Source organism: Pseudophryne corroboree, chromosome 4, assembly GCF_028390025.1.
Source record: "Pseudophryne corroboree isolate aPseCor3 chromosome 4, aPseCor3.hap2, whole genome shotgun sequence".
Classification (NCBI taxonomy): domain Eukaryota; kingdom Metazoa; phylum Chordata; class Amphibia; order Anura; family Myobatrachidae; genus Pseudophryne; species Pseudophryne corroboree.
The window spans coordinates 18435977-18449179 of NC_086447.1; the positions used below are offsets into that span (position 1 = coordinate 18435977).

The 13203-nt window shown below is 36.7% G+C and overlaps 7 non-coding genes across 7 annotated transcripts; 5 read left to right on the plus strand and 2 right to left on the minus strand.

Annotated features, from left to right (window-relative positions):
- Positions 1-400: 400 nt before the first annotated feature.
- TRNAN-GUU (transfer RNA asparagine (anticodon GUU)) lies at positions 401-474 on the plus strand. Its single transcript has one exon. It is a non-coding gene; the product is annotated as a tRNA-Asn (tRNA).
- A 1093-nt stretch (positions 475-1567) lies between these two features.
- TRNAN-GUU (transfer RNA asparagine (anticodon GUU)) lies at positions 1568-1641 on the plus strand. Its single transcript has one exon. It is a non-coding gene; the product is annotated as a tRNA-Asn (tRNA).
- A 2254-nt stretch (positions 1642-3895) lies between these two features.
- Positions 3896-3969, plus strand: TRNAN-GUU (transfer RNA asparagine (anticodon GUU)). Its single transcript has one exon. It is a non-coding gene; the product is annotated as a tRNA-Asn (tRNA).
- Positions 3970-5056: 1087 nt separating this feature from the next.
- On the plus strand, positions 5057-5130 carry TRNAN-GUU (transfer RNA asparagine (anticodon GUU)). The gene has a single exon. It is a non-coding gene; the product is annotated as a tRNA-Asn (tRNA).
- Positions 5131-6218: 1088 nt separating this feature from the next.
- Positions 6219-6292, plus strand: TRNAN-GUU (transfer RNA asparagine (anticodon GUU)). The gene has a single exon. It is a non-coding gene; the product is annotated as a tRNA-Asn (tRNA).
- A 3321-nt stretch (positions 6293-9613) lies between these two features.
- On the minus strand, positions 9614-9685 carry TRNAM-CAU (transfer RNA methionine (anticodon CAU)). The gene has a single exon. It is a non-coding gene; the product is annotated as a tRNA-Met (tRNA).
- Positions 9686-10779: 1094 nt separating this feature from the next.
- On the minus strand, positions 10780-10851 carry TRNAM-CAU (transfer RNA methionine (anticodon CAU)). Its single transcript has one exon. It is a non-coding gene; the product is annotated as a tRNA-Met (tRNA).
- Positions 10852-13203: the final 2352 nt, after the last annotated feature.

Below are 13203 nucleotides of genomic sequence, written 5' to 3' on the forward strand. Positions count from 1 at the left end.
TTCTGAAAGAAAACAATGCTGTCAATATACTATTAAAACAAATTAAAATGTTAAAAGTTATTGTACTTTAAGTAAAAATAAAAGAGTCAAAATATCAATTCCAGTTTTGGAAGAATTTAATTAACAAAAAAATAAGTGCACATAGCAGAGGATGGTTTCGATCCACCAACCTCTGGGTTATGGGCCCAGCACGCTTCCGCTGCGCCACTCTGCTGCTCATGTAAGTGTCAGAGATCCTGAAGTATTCACTCATCATGTGAAAGTACCAATGTGTTTCTTCGTTGGTCAATGGAAGAAAAATCTTGCAAAACTCTCCAGATTATTGCCTTTTTAACTTTTTTCTAGGAAACTATCTAGATGAATGCTTTTTAGCCTTTGTCAGTACATGCTTTTGCAAGCTGTCTCTGTGGCGCAATCGGTTAGCGCATTCGGCTGTTAACCGAAAGGTTGGTGGTTCAATCCCACCCAGGGACGTAATTGACCTTGTGATCAAATTTTGCTGATCTTTAAGTAGACAAGTCAAAATTTCAAACCACCTCTTATGGTGTAGGGTACCTGGCCTTCTCTGATGCAATCAGAGTCATATTTGATTAAGTCATTTTATAAAAAACAGGAAGCACAATTTAGCATGGGGTTGCAGAGAAAAAAAATTATGCAGGCAGAGAAATCCAATTGAGTGATTAATCAGCTCTCCATTTTATGGCTTTATTTTTATGCTAACACATTTGCTCTCTGAAAAGTGTCCACAAAGCCAAGTCTCTGATTAACACCTTTGTAGGAATGGTTTTTCACCTATTACTGATTAAAACTTGCTTCATTGGAAAGGCAGCAAGATGCATCCTCATTACAATGTCCACTGAAATAATACAGGTTGACACCAGGAAACATAAACCTCACTGCATCCTTGCTGCTTTCTCAAGTGGGAATCTGTTTAATGTGAAAACCAGGTGATATCTAATCAGCACACAGGTAAGAAGTTAAGAAAATCTTTCTTTAAGGGTGAAGATGTTTCTCACAAAATCGTTGCCCCAATGCATCATTGAAATTCAAGATGGAAAGATGATTTTGAAATATCAATTGTACATTTTGCATTGCTCTTCTGGTGACAATGTAGCTTGTTTTTGTCAATTACCATTTCAGTAATAGGGTAAAGAAAATTAAGTGGATTTCTGAAAGAAAACAATGCTGTCAATATACTATTAAAACAAATTAAAATGTTAAAAGTTATTGTACTTTAAGTAAAAATAAAAGAGTCAAAATATCAATTTCAGTTTTGGAAGAATTTAATTAACAAAAAAATAAGTGCACATAGCAGAGGATGGTTTCCATCCACCAACCTCTGGGTTATGGGCCCAGCACGCTTCCGCTGCACCACTCTGCTGCTCATGTAAGTGTCAGAGATCCTGAAGTACTCACTCATCATGTGAAAGTACCAATGTGTTTCTTCGTTGGTCAATGGAAGAAAAATCTTGCAAAACTCTCCAGATTATTGCCTTTTTAACTTTTTTCTAGGAAACTATCTAGATGAATGCTTTTTAGCCTTTGTCAGTACATGCTTTTGCAAGCTGTCTCTGTGGCGCAATCGGTTAGCGCATTTGGCTGTTAACCGAAAGGTTGGTGGTTCAATCCCACCCAGGGACGTAATTGACCTTGTGATCAAATTTTGCTGATCTTAAAGTAGACAAGTCAAAATTTCAAACGACCTCTTATGGTGTAGGGTACCTGGCCTTCTCTGATGCAATCAGAGTCATATTTGATTAAGTCATTTTATAAAAAACAGGAAGCACAATTTAGCATGGGGTTGCAGAGAAAAAAAATTATGCAGGCAGAGAAATCCAATTGAGTGATTAATCAGCTCTCCATTTTATGGCTTTATTTTTATGCTAACACATTTGCTCTCTGAAAAGTGTCCACAAAGCCAAGTCTCTGATTAACACCTTTGTAGGAATGGTTTTTCACCTATTACTGATTAAAACTTGCTTCATTGGAAAGGCAGCAAGATGCATCCTCATTACAATGTCCACTGAAATAATACAGGTTGACACCAGGAAACATAAACCTCACTGCATCCTTGCTGCTTTCTCAAGTGGGAATCTGTTTAATGTGAAAACCAGGTGATATCTAATCAGCACACAGGTAAGAAGTTAAGAAAATCTTTCTTTAAGGGTGAAGATGTTTCTTACAAAATCGTTGCCCCAATGCATCATTGAAATTCAAGATGGAAAGATGATTTTGAAATATCAATTGTACATTTTGCATTGCTCTTCTGGTGACAATGTAGCTTGTTTTTGTCAATTACCATTTCAGTAATAGGGTAAAGAAAATTAAGTGGATTTCTGAAAGAAAACAATGCTGTCAATATACTATTAAAACAAATTAAAATGTTAAAAGTTATTGTACTTTAAGTAAAAATAAAAGAGTCAAAATATCAATTCCAGTTTTGGAAGAATTTAATTAACAAAAAAATAAGTGCACATAGCAGAGGATGGTTTCAATCCACCGACCTCTGGGTTATGGGCCCAGCACGCTTCTGCTGCCCCACTCTGCTGCTCATGTAAGTGTCAGAGATCCTGAAGTACTCACTCATTATGTGAAAGTACCAATGTGTTTCTTCTTTGGTCAATGGAAGAAAAATCTTGCAAAACTCTCCAGATTATTGCCTTTTTAACCTTTTTCTAGGAAACTTTCTAGATGAATGATTTTTAGCCTTTGTCAGTACATGCTTTTGCAAGCTGTCTCTGTGGCGCAATCGGTTAGCGCATTCGGCTGTTAATCGAAAGGTTGGTGGTTCAATCGCACCCAGGGACGTAATTGACCTTGTGATCAAATTTTGGTGATCTTTAAGTAGACAAGTCAAAATTTCAAACCACCTCTTATAGTGTAGGGTACCTGGCCTTCTCTGATGCAGTCATATTTGATTAAGTCATTTTATAAAAATCAGGAAGCACAATTTAGCATGGGGTTGCAGAGAAAAAAAATTATGCAGGCAGAGAAATCCAATTGAGTGATTAATCAGCTCTCCATTTTATGGCTTTATTTTTATGCTAACACATTTGCTCTCTGAAAAGTGTCCACAAAGCCAAGTCTCTGATTAACACCTTTGTAGGAATGGTTTTTCACCTATTACTGATTAAAACTTGCTTCATTGGAAAGGCAGCAAGATGCATCCTCATTACAATGTCCACTGAAATAATACAGGTTGACACCAGGAAACATAAACCTCACTGCATCCTTGCTGCTTTCTCAAGTGGGAATCTGTTTAATGTGAAAACCAGGTGATATCTAATCAGCACACAGGTAAGAAGTTAAGAAAATCTTTCTTTAAGGGTGAAGATGTTTCTCACAAAATCGTTGCCCCAATGCATCATTGAAATTCAAGATGGAAAGATGATTTTGAAATATCAATTGTACATTTTGCATTGCTCTTCTGGTGACAATGTAGCTTGTTTTTGTCAATTACCATTTCAGTAATAGGGTAAAGAAAATTAAGTGGATTTCTGAAAGAAAACAATGCTGTCAATATACTATTAAAACAAATTAAAATGTTAAAAGTTATTGTACTTTAAGTAAAAATAAAAGAGTCAAAATATCAATTCCAGTTTTGGAAGAATTTAATTAACAAAAAAATAAGTGCACATAGCAGAGGATGGTTTCAATCCACCGACCTCTGGGTTATGGGCCCAGCACGCTTCTGCTGCCCCACTCTGCTGCTCATGTAAGTGTCAGAGATCCTGAAGTACTCACTCATTATGTGAAAGTACCAATGTGTTTCTTCTTTGGTCAATGGAAGAAAAATCTTGCAAAACTCTCCAGATTATTGCCTTTTTAACCTTTTTCTAGGAAACTTTCTAGATGAATGCTTTTTAGCCTTTGTCAGTACATGCTTTTGCAAGCTGTCTCTGTGGCGCAATCGGTTAGCGCATTCGGCTGTTAACCGAAAGGTTGGTGGTTCAATCGCACCCAGGGACGTAATTGACCTTGTGATCAAATTTTTGTGATCTTTAAGTAGACAAGTCAAAATTTCAAACCACCTCTTATAGTGTAGGGTACCTGGCCTTCTCTGATGCAGTCATATTTGATTAAGTCATTTTATAAAAAACAGGAAGCACAATTTAGCATGGGGTTGCAGAGAAAAAAAATTATGCAGGCAGAGAAATCCAATTGAGTGATTAATCAGCTCTCCATTTTATGGCTTTATTCTTATGCTAACACATTTGCTCTCTGAAAAGTGTCCACAAAGCCAAGTCTCTGATTAACACCTTTGTAGGAATGGTTTTTCACCTATTACTGATTAAAACTTGCTTCATTGGAAAGGCAGCAAGATGCATCCTCATTACAATGTCCACTGAAATAATACAGGTTGACACCAGGAAACATAAACCTCACTGCATCCTTGCTGCTTTCTCAAGTGGGAATCTGTTTAATGTGAAAACCAGGTGATATCTAATCAGCACACAGGTAAGAAGTTAAGAAAATCTTTCTTTAAGGGTGAAGATGTTTCTCACAAAATCGTTGCCCCAATGCATCATTGAAATTCAAGATGGAAAGATGATTTTGAAATATCAATTGTACATTTTGCATTGCTCTTCTGGTGACAATGTAGCTTGTTTTTGTCAATTACCATTTCAGTAATAGGGTAAAGAAAATTAAGTGGATTTCTGAAAGAAAACAATGCTGTCAATATACTATTAAAACAAATTAAAATGTTAAAAGTTATTGTACTTTAAGTAAAAATAAAAGAGTCAAAATATCAATTCCAGTTTTGGAAGAATTTAATTAACAAAAAAATAAGTGCACATAGCAGAGGATGGTTTCAATCCACCGACCTCTGGGTTATGGGCCCAGCACGCGTCTGCTGCCCCACTCTGCTGCTCATGTAAGTGTCAGAGATCCTGAAGTACTCACTCATTATGTGAAAGTACCAATGTGTTTCGTCTTTGGTCAATGGAAGAAAAATCTTGCAAAACTCTCCAGATTATTGCCTTTTTAACCTTTTTCGAGGAAACTTTCTAGATGAATGCTTTTTAGCCTTTGTCAGTACATGCTTTTGCAAGCTGTCTCTGTGGCGCAATCGGTTAGCGCATTCGGCTGTTAACCGAAAGGTTGGTGGTTCAATCGCACCCAGGGACGTAATTGACCTTGTGATCAAATTTTGGTGATCTTTAAGTAGACAAGTCAAAATTTCAAACCACCTCTTATAGTGTAGGGTACCTGGCCTTCTCTGATGCAGTCAGATTTGATTAAGTCATTTTATAAAAAACAGGAAGCACAATTTAGCATGGGGTTGCAGAGAAAAAAAATTATGCAGGCAGAGAAATCCAATTGAGTGATTAATCAGCTCTCCATTTTATGGCTTTATTTTTATGCTAACACATTTGCTCTCTGAAAAGTGTCCACAAAGCCAAGTCTCTGATTAACACCTTTGTAGGAATGGTTTTTCACCTATTACTGATTAAAACTTGCTTCATTGGAAAGGCAGCAAGATGCATCCTCATTACAATGTCCACTGAAATAATACAGGTTGACACCAGGAAACATAAACCTCACTGCATCCTTGCTGCTTTCTCAAGTGGGAATTTGTTTAATGTGAAAACCAGGTGATATCTAATCAGCACACAGGTAAGAAGTTAAGAAAATCTTTCTTTAAGGGTGAAGATTGTTTCTCACAAAATCGTTGCCCCAATGCATCATTGAAATTCAAGATGGAAAGATGATTTTGAAATATCAATTGTACATTTTGCATTGCTCTTCTGGTGACAATGTAGCTTGTTTTTGTCAATTACCATTTCAGTAATAGGGTAAAGAAAATTAAGTGGATTTCTGAAAGAAAACAATGCTGTCAATATACTATTAAAACAAATTAAAATGTTAAAAGTTATTGTACTTTAAGTAAAAATAAAAGAGTCAAAATATCAATTCCAGTTTTAGAAGAATTTAATTAACAAAAAAATAAGTGCACATAGCAGAGGATGGTTTCAATCCACCGACCTCTGGGTTATGGGCCCAGCACGCTTCTGCTGCGCCACTCTGCTGCTCATGTAAGTGTCAGAGATCCTGAAGTACTCACTCATCATGTGAAAGTACCAATGTGTTTCTTCGTTGGTCAATGGAAGAAAAATCTTTCAAAACTCTCCAGATTATTGCCTTTTTAACCTTTTTCTAGGAAACTTTCTAGATGAATGCTTTTTAGCCTTTGTCAGTACATGCTTTTGCAAGCTGTCTCTGTGGCGCAATCGGTTAGCGCATTCGGCTGTTAACCGAAAGGTTGGTGGTTCAATCCCACCCAGGGACGTAATTGACCTTGTGATCAAATTTTGGTGATCTTTAAGTAGACAAGTCAAAATTTCAAACCACCTCCTATAGTGTAGGGTACCTGGCCTTCTCTGATGCAATCAGAGTCAGATTTGATTCAGTCATTTTATAAAAAACAGGAAGCACAATTTAGCATGGGGTTGCAGAGAAAAAAAATTATGCAGGCAGAGAAATCCAATTGAGTGATTAATCAGCTCTCCATTTTATGGCTTTATTTTTATGCTAACACATTTGCTCTCTGAAAAGTGTCCACAAAGCCAAGTCTCTGATTAACACCTTTGTAGGAATGGTTTTTCACCTATTACTGATTAAAACTTGCTTCATTGGAAAGGCAGCAAGATGCATCCTCATTACAATGTCCACTGAAATAATACAGGTTGACACCAGGAAACATAAACCTCACTGCATCCTTGCTGCTTTCTCAAGTGGGAATCTGTTTAATGTGAAAACCAGGTGATATCTAATCAGCACACAGGTAAGAAGTTAAGAAAATCTTTCTTTAAGGGTGAAGATGTTTCTCACAAAATCGTTGCCCCAATGCATCATTGAAATTCAAGCTGGAAAGATGATTTTGAAATATCAATTGTACATTTTGCATTGCTCTTCTGGTGACAATTGAGCTTGTTTTTGTCAATTACCATTTCAGTAATAGGGTAAAGAAAATTAAGTGGATTTCTGAAAGAAAACAATGCTGTCAATATACTATTAAAACACATGAAAATGTTAAAAGTTATTGTACTTTAAGTTAAAATAAAAGAGTCAAAATATCAATCCCAGTTTTGGAAGAATTTAATTAACAAAAAAATAAGTGCACATAACAGAGGATGGTTTCGATCCATCGACCGCTGGGTTAAGGGCCCAGCACGCTTCCGCTGCGCCACTCTGCTGCTCATGTAAGCGTAAGAGATCCTGAAGTATCTCACTCATCATGTGAAAGTACCAATGTGTTTCTTCGTTGGTCAATGGAAGAAAAATCTTGCAAAACTCTCCAGATTATTGCCTTTTTAACCTTTTTCTAGGAAACTTTCTAGATGAATGCTTTTTAGCCTTTGTCAGTACATGCTTTTGCAAGCTGTCTCTGTGGCGCAATCGGTAAGTGCATTCAGCTGTTAACCTAAAGGTTGGTGGTTCAATCCCAACCAGGGATGTTATTGACCGTGTGATCAAATTTTGGTGATCTTTAAGTAGACAAGTCAAAATTTCAAACCACCTCTTATAGTGTAGGGTATCTGGCCTTTTCTAGTGATGAGCGAGGTTCGGTTTTACTCGGTTCTCAAAACGGCATCTTATTGGCTATCCAAAACACGTGACATCCCTGAGCCAATAAGATGCCGTTTTGAGAACCAAGTAAAACCGAGTTAAACCGAGTAAAACCGAATCCGCTCATCACTAGCCTTTTCTGATGCAATCAGAGTCAGATTTGATTAAGTCATTTTATAAAAAACAGGAAGCACAATTTAGCATGGGGTTGCAGAGAAAAAAAATTATGCAGGCAGAGAAATCCAATTGAGTGATTAATCAGCTCTCCATTTTATGGCTTTATTTTTATGCTAACACATTTGCTCTCTGAAAAGTGTCCACAAAGCCAAGTCTCTGATTAACACCTTTGTAGGAATGGTTTTTCACCTATTACTGATTAAAACTTGCTTCATTGGAAAGGCAGCAAGATGCATCCTCATTACAATGTCCACTGAAATAATACAGGTTGACACCAGGAAACATAAACCTCACTGCATCCTTGCTGCTTTCTCAAGTGGGAATCTGTTTAATGTGAAAACCAGGTGATATCTAATCAGCACACAGGTAAGAAGTTAAGAAAATCTTTCTTTAAGGGTGAAGATGTTTCTCACAAAATCGTTGCCCCAATGCATCATTGAAATTCAAGATGGAAAGATGATTTTGAAATATCAATTGTACATTTTGCATTGCTCTTCTGGTGACAATGTAGCTTGTTTTTGTCAATTACCATTTCAGTAATAGGGTAAAGAAAATTAAGTGGATTTCTGAAAGAAAACAATGCTGTCAATATACTATTAAAACAAATTAAAATGTTAAAAGTTATTGTACTTTAAGTAAAAATAAAAGAGTCAAAATATCAATTCCAGTTTTGGAAGAATTTAATTAACAAAAAAATAAGTGCACATAGCAGAGGATGGTTTCAATCCACCGACCTCTGGGTTATGGGCCCAGCACGCTTCTGCTGCACCACTCTGCTGCTCATGTAAGTGTCAGAGATCCTGAAGTACTCACTCATGTGAAAGTACCAATGTGTTTCTTCTTTGGTCAATGGAAGAAAAATCTTGCAAAACTCTCCAGATTATTGCCTTTTTAACCTTTTTCTAGGAAACTTTCTAGATGAATGCTTTTTAGCCTTTGTCAGTACATGCTTTTGCAAGCTGTCTCTGTGGCGCAATCGGTTAGCGCATTCGGCTGTTAACCGAAAGGTTGGTGGTTCAATCTCACCCGGGGACGTAATTGACCTTGTGATCAAATTTTGGTGATCTTTAAGTAGACAAGTTAAAATTTCAAACCACCTCTTATAGTGTAGGGTACCTGGCCTTCTCTGATGCAGTCAGATTTGATTAAGTCATTTTATAAAAAGCAGGAAGCACAATTAAGCATGGGGTTGCAGAGAAAAAAAATTATGCAGGCAGAGAAATCCAATTAAGTGATTAATCAGCTCTCCATTTTATGGCTTTATTTTTATGCTAACACATTTGCTCTCTGAAAAGTGTCCACAAAGCCAAGTCTCTGATTAACACCTTTGTAGGAATGGTTTTTCACCTATTACTGATTAAAACTTGCTTCATTGGAAAGGCAGCAAGATGCATCCTTATTACAATGTCCACTGAAATAATACAGGTTGACACCAGGAAACATAAACCTCACTGCATCCTTGCTGCTTTCTCAAGTGGGAATCTGTTTAATGTGAAAACCAGGTGATATCTAATCAGCACACAGGTAAGAAGTTAAGAAAATCTTTCTTTAAGGGTGAAGATGTTTCTCACAAAATCGTTGCCCCAATGCATCATTGAAATTCAAGATGGAAAGATGATTTTGAAATATCAATTGTACATTTTGCATTGCTCTTCTGGTGACAATGTAGCTTGTTTTTGTCAATTACCATTTCAGTAATAGGGTAAAGAAAATAAAGTGGATTTCTGAAAGAAAACAATGCTGTCAATATACTATTAAAACAAATTAAAATGTTAAAAGTTATTGTACTTTAAGTAAAAATAAAAGAGTCAAAATATCAATTCCAGTTTTGGAAGAATTTAATTAACAAAAAAATAAGTGCACATAGCAGAGGATGGTTTCGATCCACCGACCTCTGGGTTATGGGCCCAGCACGCTTCCGCTGCGCCACTCTGCTGCTCATGTAAGTGTCAGAGATCCTGAAGTACTCACTCATCATGTGAAAGTACCAATGTGTTTCTTCGTTGGTCAATGGAAGAAATATCTTGCAAAACTCTCCAGATTATTGCCTTTTTAACCTTTTTCTAGGAAACTTTCTAGATGAATGCTTTTTAGCCTTTGTCAGTACATGCTTTTGCAAGCTTTCTCTGTGGCGCAATCGGTTAGCGCATTCGGCTGTTAACCGAAAGGTTGGTGGTTCAATCCCTCCCGGGGACGTAATTGACCTTGTGATTAAATTTTGGTGATCTTTAAGTAGACAAGTCAAAATTTCAAACCACCTCTTATAGTGTAGGGTACCTGGCCTTCTCTGATGCAATCAGAGTCAGATTTGATTAAGTCATTTTATAAAAACAGGAAGCACAATTTAGCATGGGGTTGCAGAGAAAAAAAATGATGCAGGCAGAGAAATCCAATTGAGTGATTAATCAGCTCTCCATTTTATGGCTTTATTTTTATGCTAACACATTTGCTCTCTGAAAAGTGTCCACAAAGCCAAGTCTCTGATTAACACCTTTGTAGGAATGGTTTTTCACCTATTACTGATTAAAACTTGCTTCATTGGAAAGGCAGCAAGATGCATCCTCATTACAATGTCCACTGAAATAATACAGGTTGACACCAGGAAACATAAACCTCACTGCATCCTTGCTGCTTTCTCAAGTGGGAATCTGTTTAATGTGAAAACCAGGTGATATCTAATCAGCACACAGGTAAGAAGTTAAGAAAATCTTTCTTTAAGGGTGAAGATGTTTCTCACAAAATCGTTGCCCCAATACATCATTGAAATTCAAGATGGAAAGATGATTTTGAAATATCAATTGTACATTTTGCATTGCTCTTCTGGTGACAATGTAGCTTGTTTTTGTCAATTACCATTTCAGTAATAGGGTAAAGAAAATTAAGTGGATTTCTGAAAGAAAACAATGCTGTCAATATACTATTAAAACAAATTAAAATGTTAAAAGTTATTGTACTTTAAGTAAAAATAAAAGAGTCAAAATATCAATTCCAGTTTTGGAAGAATTTAATTAACAAAAAAATAAGTGCACATAGCAGAGGATGGTTTCGATCCACCGACCTCTGGGTTATGGGCCCAGCACGCTTCCGCTGCGCCACTCTGCTGCTTATGTAAGTGTCAGAGATCCTGAAGTACTCACTCATCATGTGAAAGTACCAATGTGTTTCTTCGTTGGTCAATGGAAGAAAAATCTTGCAAAACTCTCCAGATTATTGCCTTTTTAACCTTTTTCTAGGAAACTTTCTAGATGAATGCTTTTTAGCCTTTGTCAGTACATGCTTTTGCAAGCTTTCTCTGTGGCGCAATCGGTTAGCGCATTCGGCTGTTAACCGAAAGGTTGGTGGTTCAATCCCACCTGGGAACGTAATTGACCTTGTGATCAAATTTTGGTGATCTTTAAGTAGACAAGTCAAAATTTCAATCCACCTCTTATAGTGTAGGGTACCTGGCCTTCTCTGATGCAGTCAGATTTGATTAAGTCATTTTGTAAAAAACAGGAAGCACAATTTAGCATGGGGTTGCAGAGAAAAAAAATTACGCAGGTAGAGAAATCCAATTGAGTGATTAATCAGCTCTCCATTTTATGGCTTTATTTTTATGCTAACACATTTGCTCTCTGAAAAGTGTCCACAAAGCCAAGTCTCTGATTAACACCTTTGTAGGAATGGTTTTTCACCTATTACTGATTAAAACTTGCTTCATTGGAAAGGCAGCAAGATGCATCCTCATTACAATGTCCACTGAAATAATACAGGTTGACACCAGGAAACATAAACCTCACTGCATCCTTGCTGCTTTCTCAAGTGGGAATCTGTTTAATGTGAAAACCAGGTGATATCTAATCAGCACACAGGTAAGAAGTTAAGAAAATCTTTCTTTAAGGGTGAAGATGTTTCTCACAAAATCGTTGCCCCAATGCATCATTGAAATTCAAGCTGGAAAGATGATTTTGAAATATCAATTGTACATTTTGCATTGCTCTTCTGGTGACAATGTAGCTTGTTTTTGTCAATTACCATTTCAGTAATAGGGTAAAGAAAATTAAGTGGATTTCTGAAAGAAAACAATGCTGTCAATATACTATTAAAACAAATTAAAATGTTAAAAATTATTGTAGTTTAAGTAAAAATAAAAGAGTCAAAATATCAATCCCAGTTTTGGAAGAATTTAATTAACAAAAAAGTAAGTGCACATAGCAGAGGATGGTTTCGATCCATCGACCTCTGGGTTTGGGCCCAGCACACTTCCGTAACGCCACTCTGCTGCTCATGTAAGCGTAAGAGATCCTGAAGTACTCACTCATCATGTGGAAGTACCAATGTGTTTCTTCGTTGGTCAATGGAAGAAAAATCTTGCAAAACTCCAGATTATTGCCTTTTTAACCTTGTTCTAGGAAACTTTCTAGATGAATGCTTTTTAGCCTTTGTCAGTACATGCTTTTGCAAGCTGTCTCTGTGGCGCAATCAGTTAGCGTGTTTGGCTGTTAACCGAAAGGTTGGTGATTCAAACCCACCCAGGGACGTAATTGACCGTGTGATCAAATTTTGGTGATCTTTAAGTAGACAAGTCAAAATTTCAAACCAGCTCTTATAGTGTAGGGTATCTGGCCTTCTCTAATGCAATCAGGGTCAGATTTGATTAAGTCATTTTATAAAAAACAGGAAGCACAATTTAGCATGGGGTTGCAGAGAAAAAAAATTATGCAGGCAGAGAAATCCAATTGAGTGATTAATCAGCTCTCCATTTTATGGCTTTATTTTTATGCTAACACATTTGCTCTCTGAAAAGTGTCCACAAAGCCAAGTCTCTGATTAATACCTTTGTAGGAATGGTTTTTCACCTATTACTGATTAAAACTTGCTTCATTGGAAAGGCAGCAAGATGCATCCTCATTTCAATGTCCACTGAAATAATACAGGTTGACACCAGGAAACATAAACCTCACTGCATCCTTGCTGCTTTCTCAAGTGGGAATCTGTTTAATGTGAAAACCAGGTGATATCTAATCAGCACACAGGTAAGAAGTTAAGAAAATCTTTCTTTAAGGGTGAAGATGTTTCTCACAAAATCGTTGCCCCAATGCATCATTGAAATTCAAGCTGGAAAGATGATTTTGAAATATCAATTGTACATTTTGCATTGCTCTTCTGGTGACAATGTAGCTTGTTTTTGTCAATTACCATTTCAGTAATAGGGTAAAGAAAATTAAGTGGATTTCTGAAAGAAAACAATGCTGTCAATATACTATTAAAACAAATTAAAATGTTAAAAGTTATTGTACTTTAAGTAAAAATAAAAGAGTCAAAATATCAATCCCAGTTTTGGAAGAATTTAATTAACAAAAAAACAAATGCACATAGCAGAGGATGGTTTCGATCCATCGACCTTTAGGTTATGGGCCCAGCACGCTTCCGCTGCGCCACTCTGCTGCTCATGTTAGTGTCAGAGATCCTGAA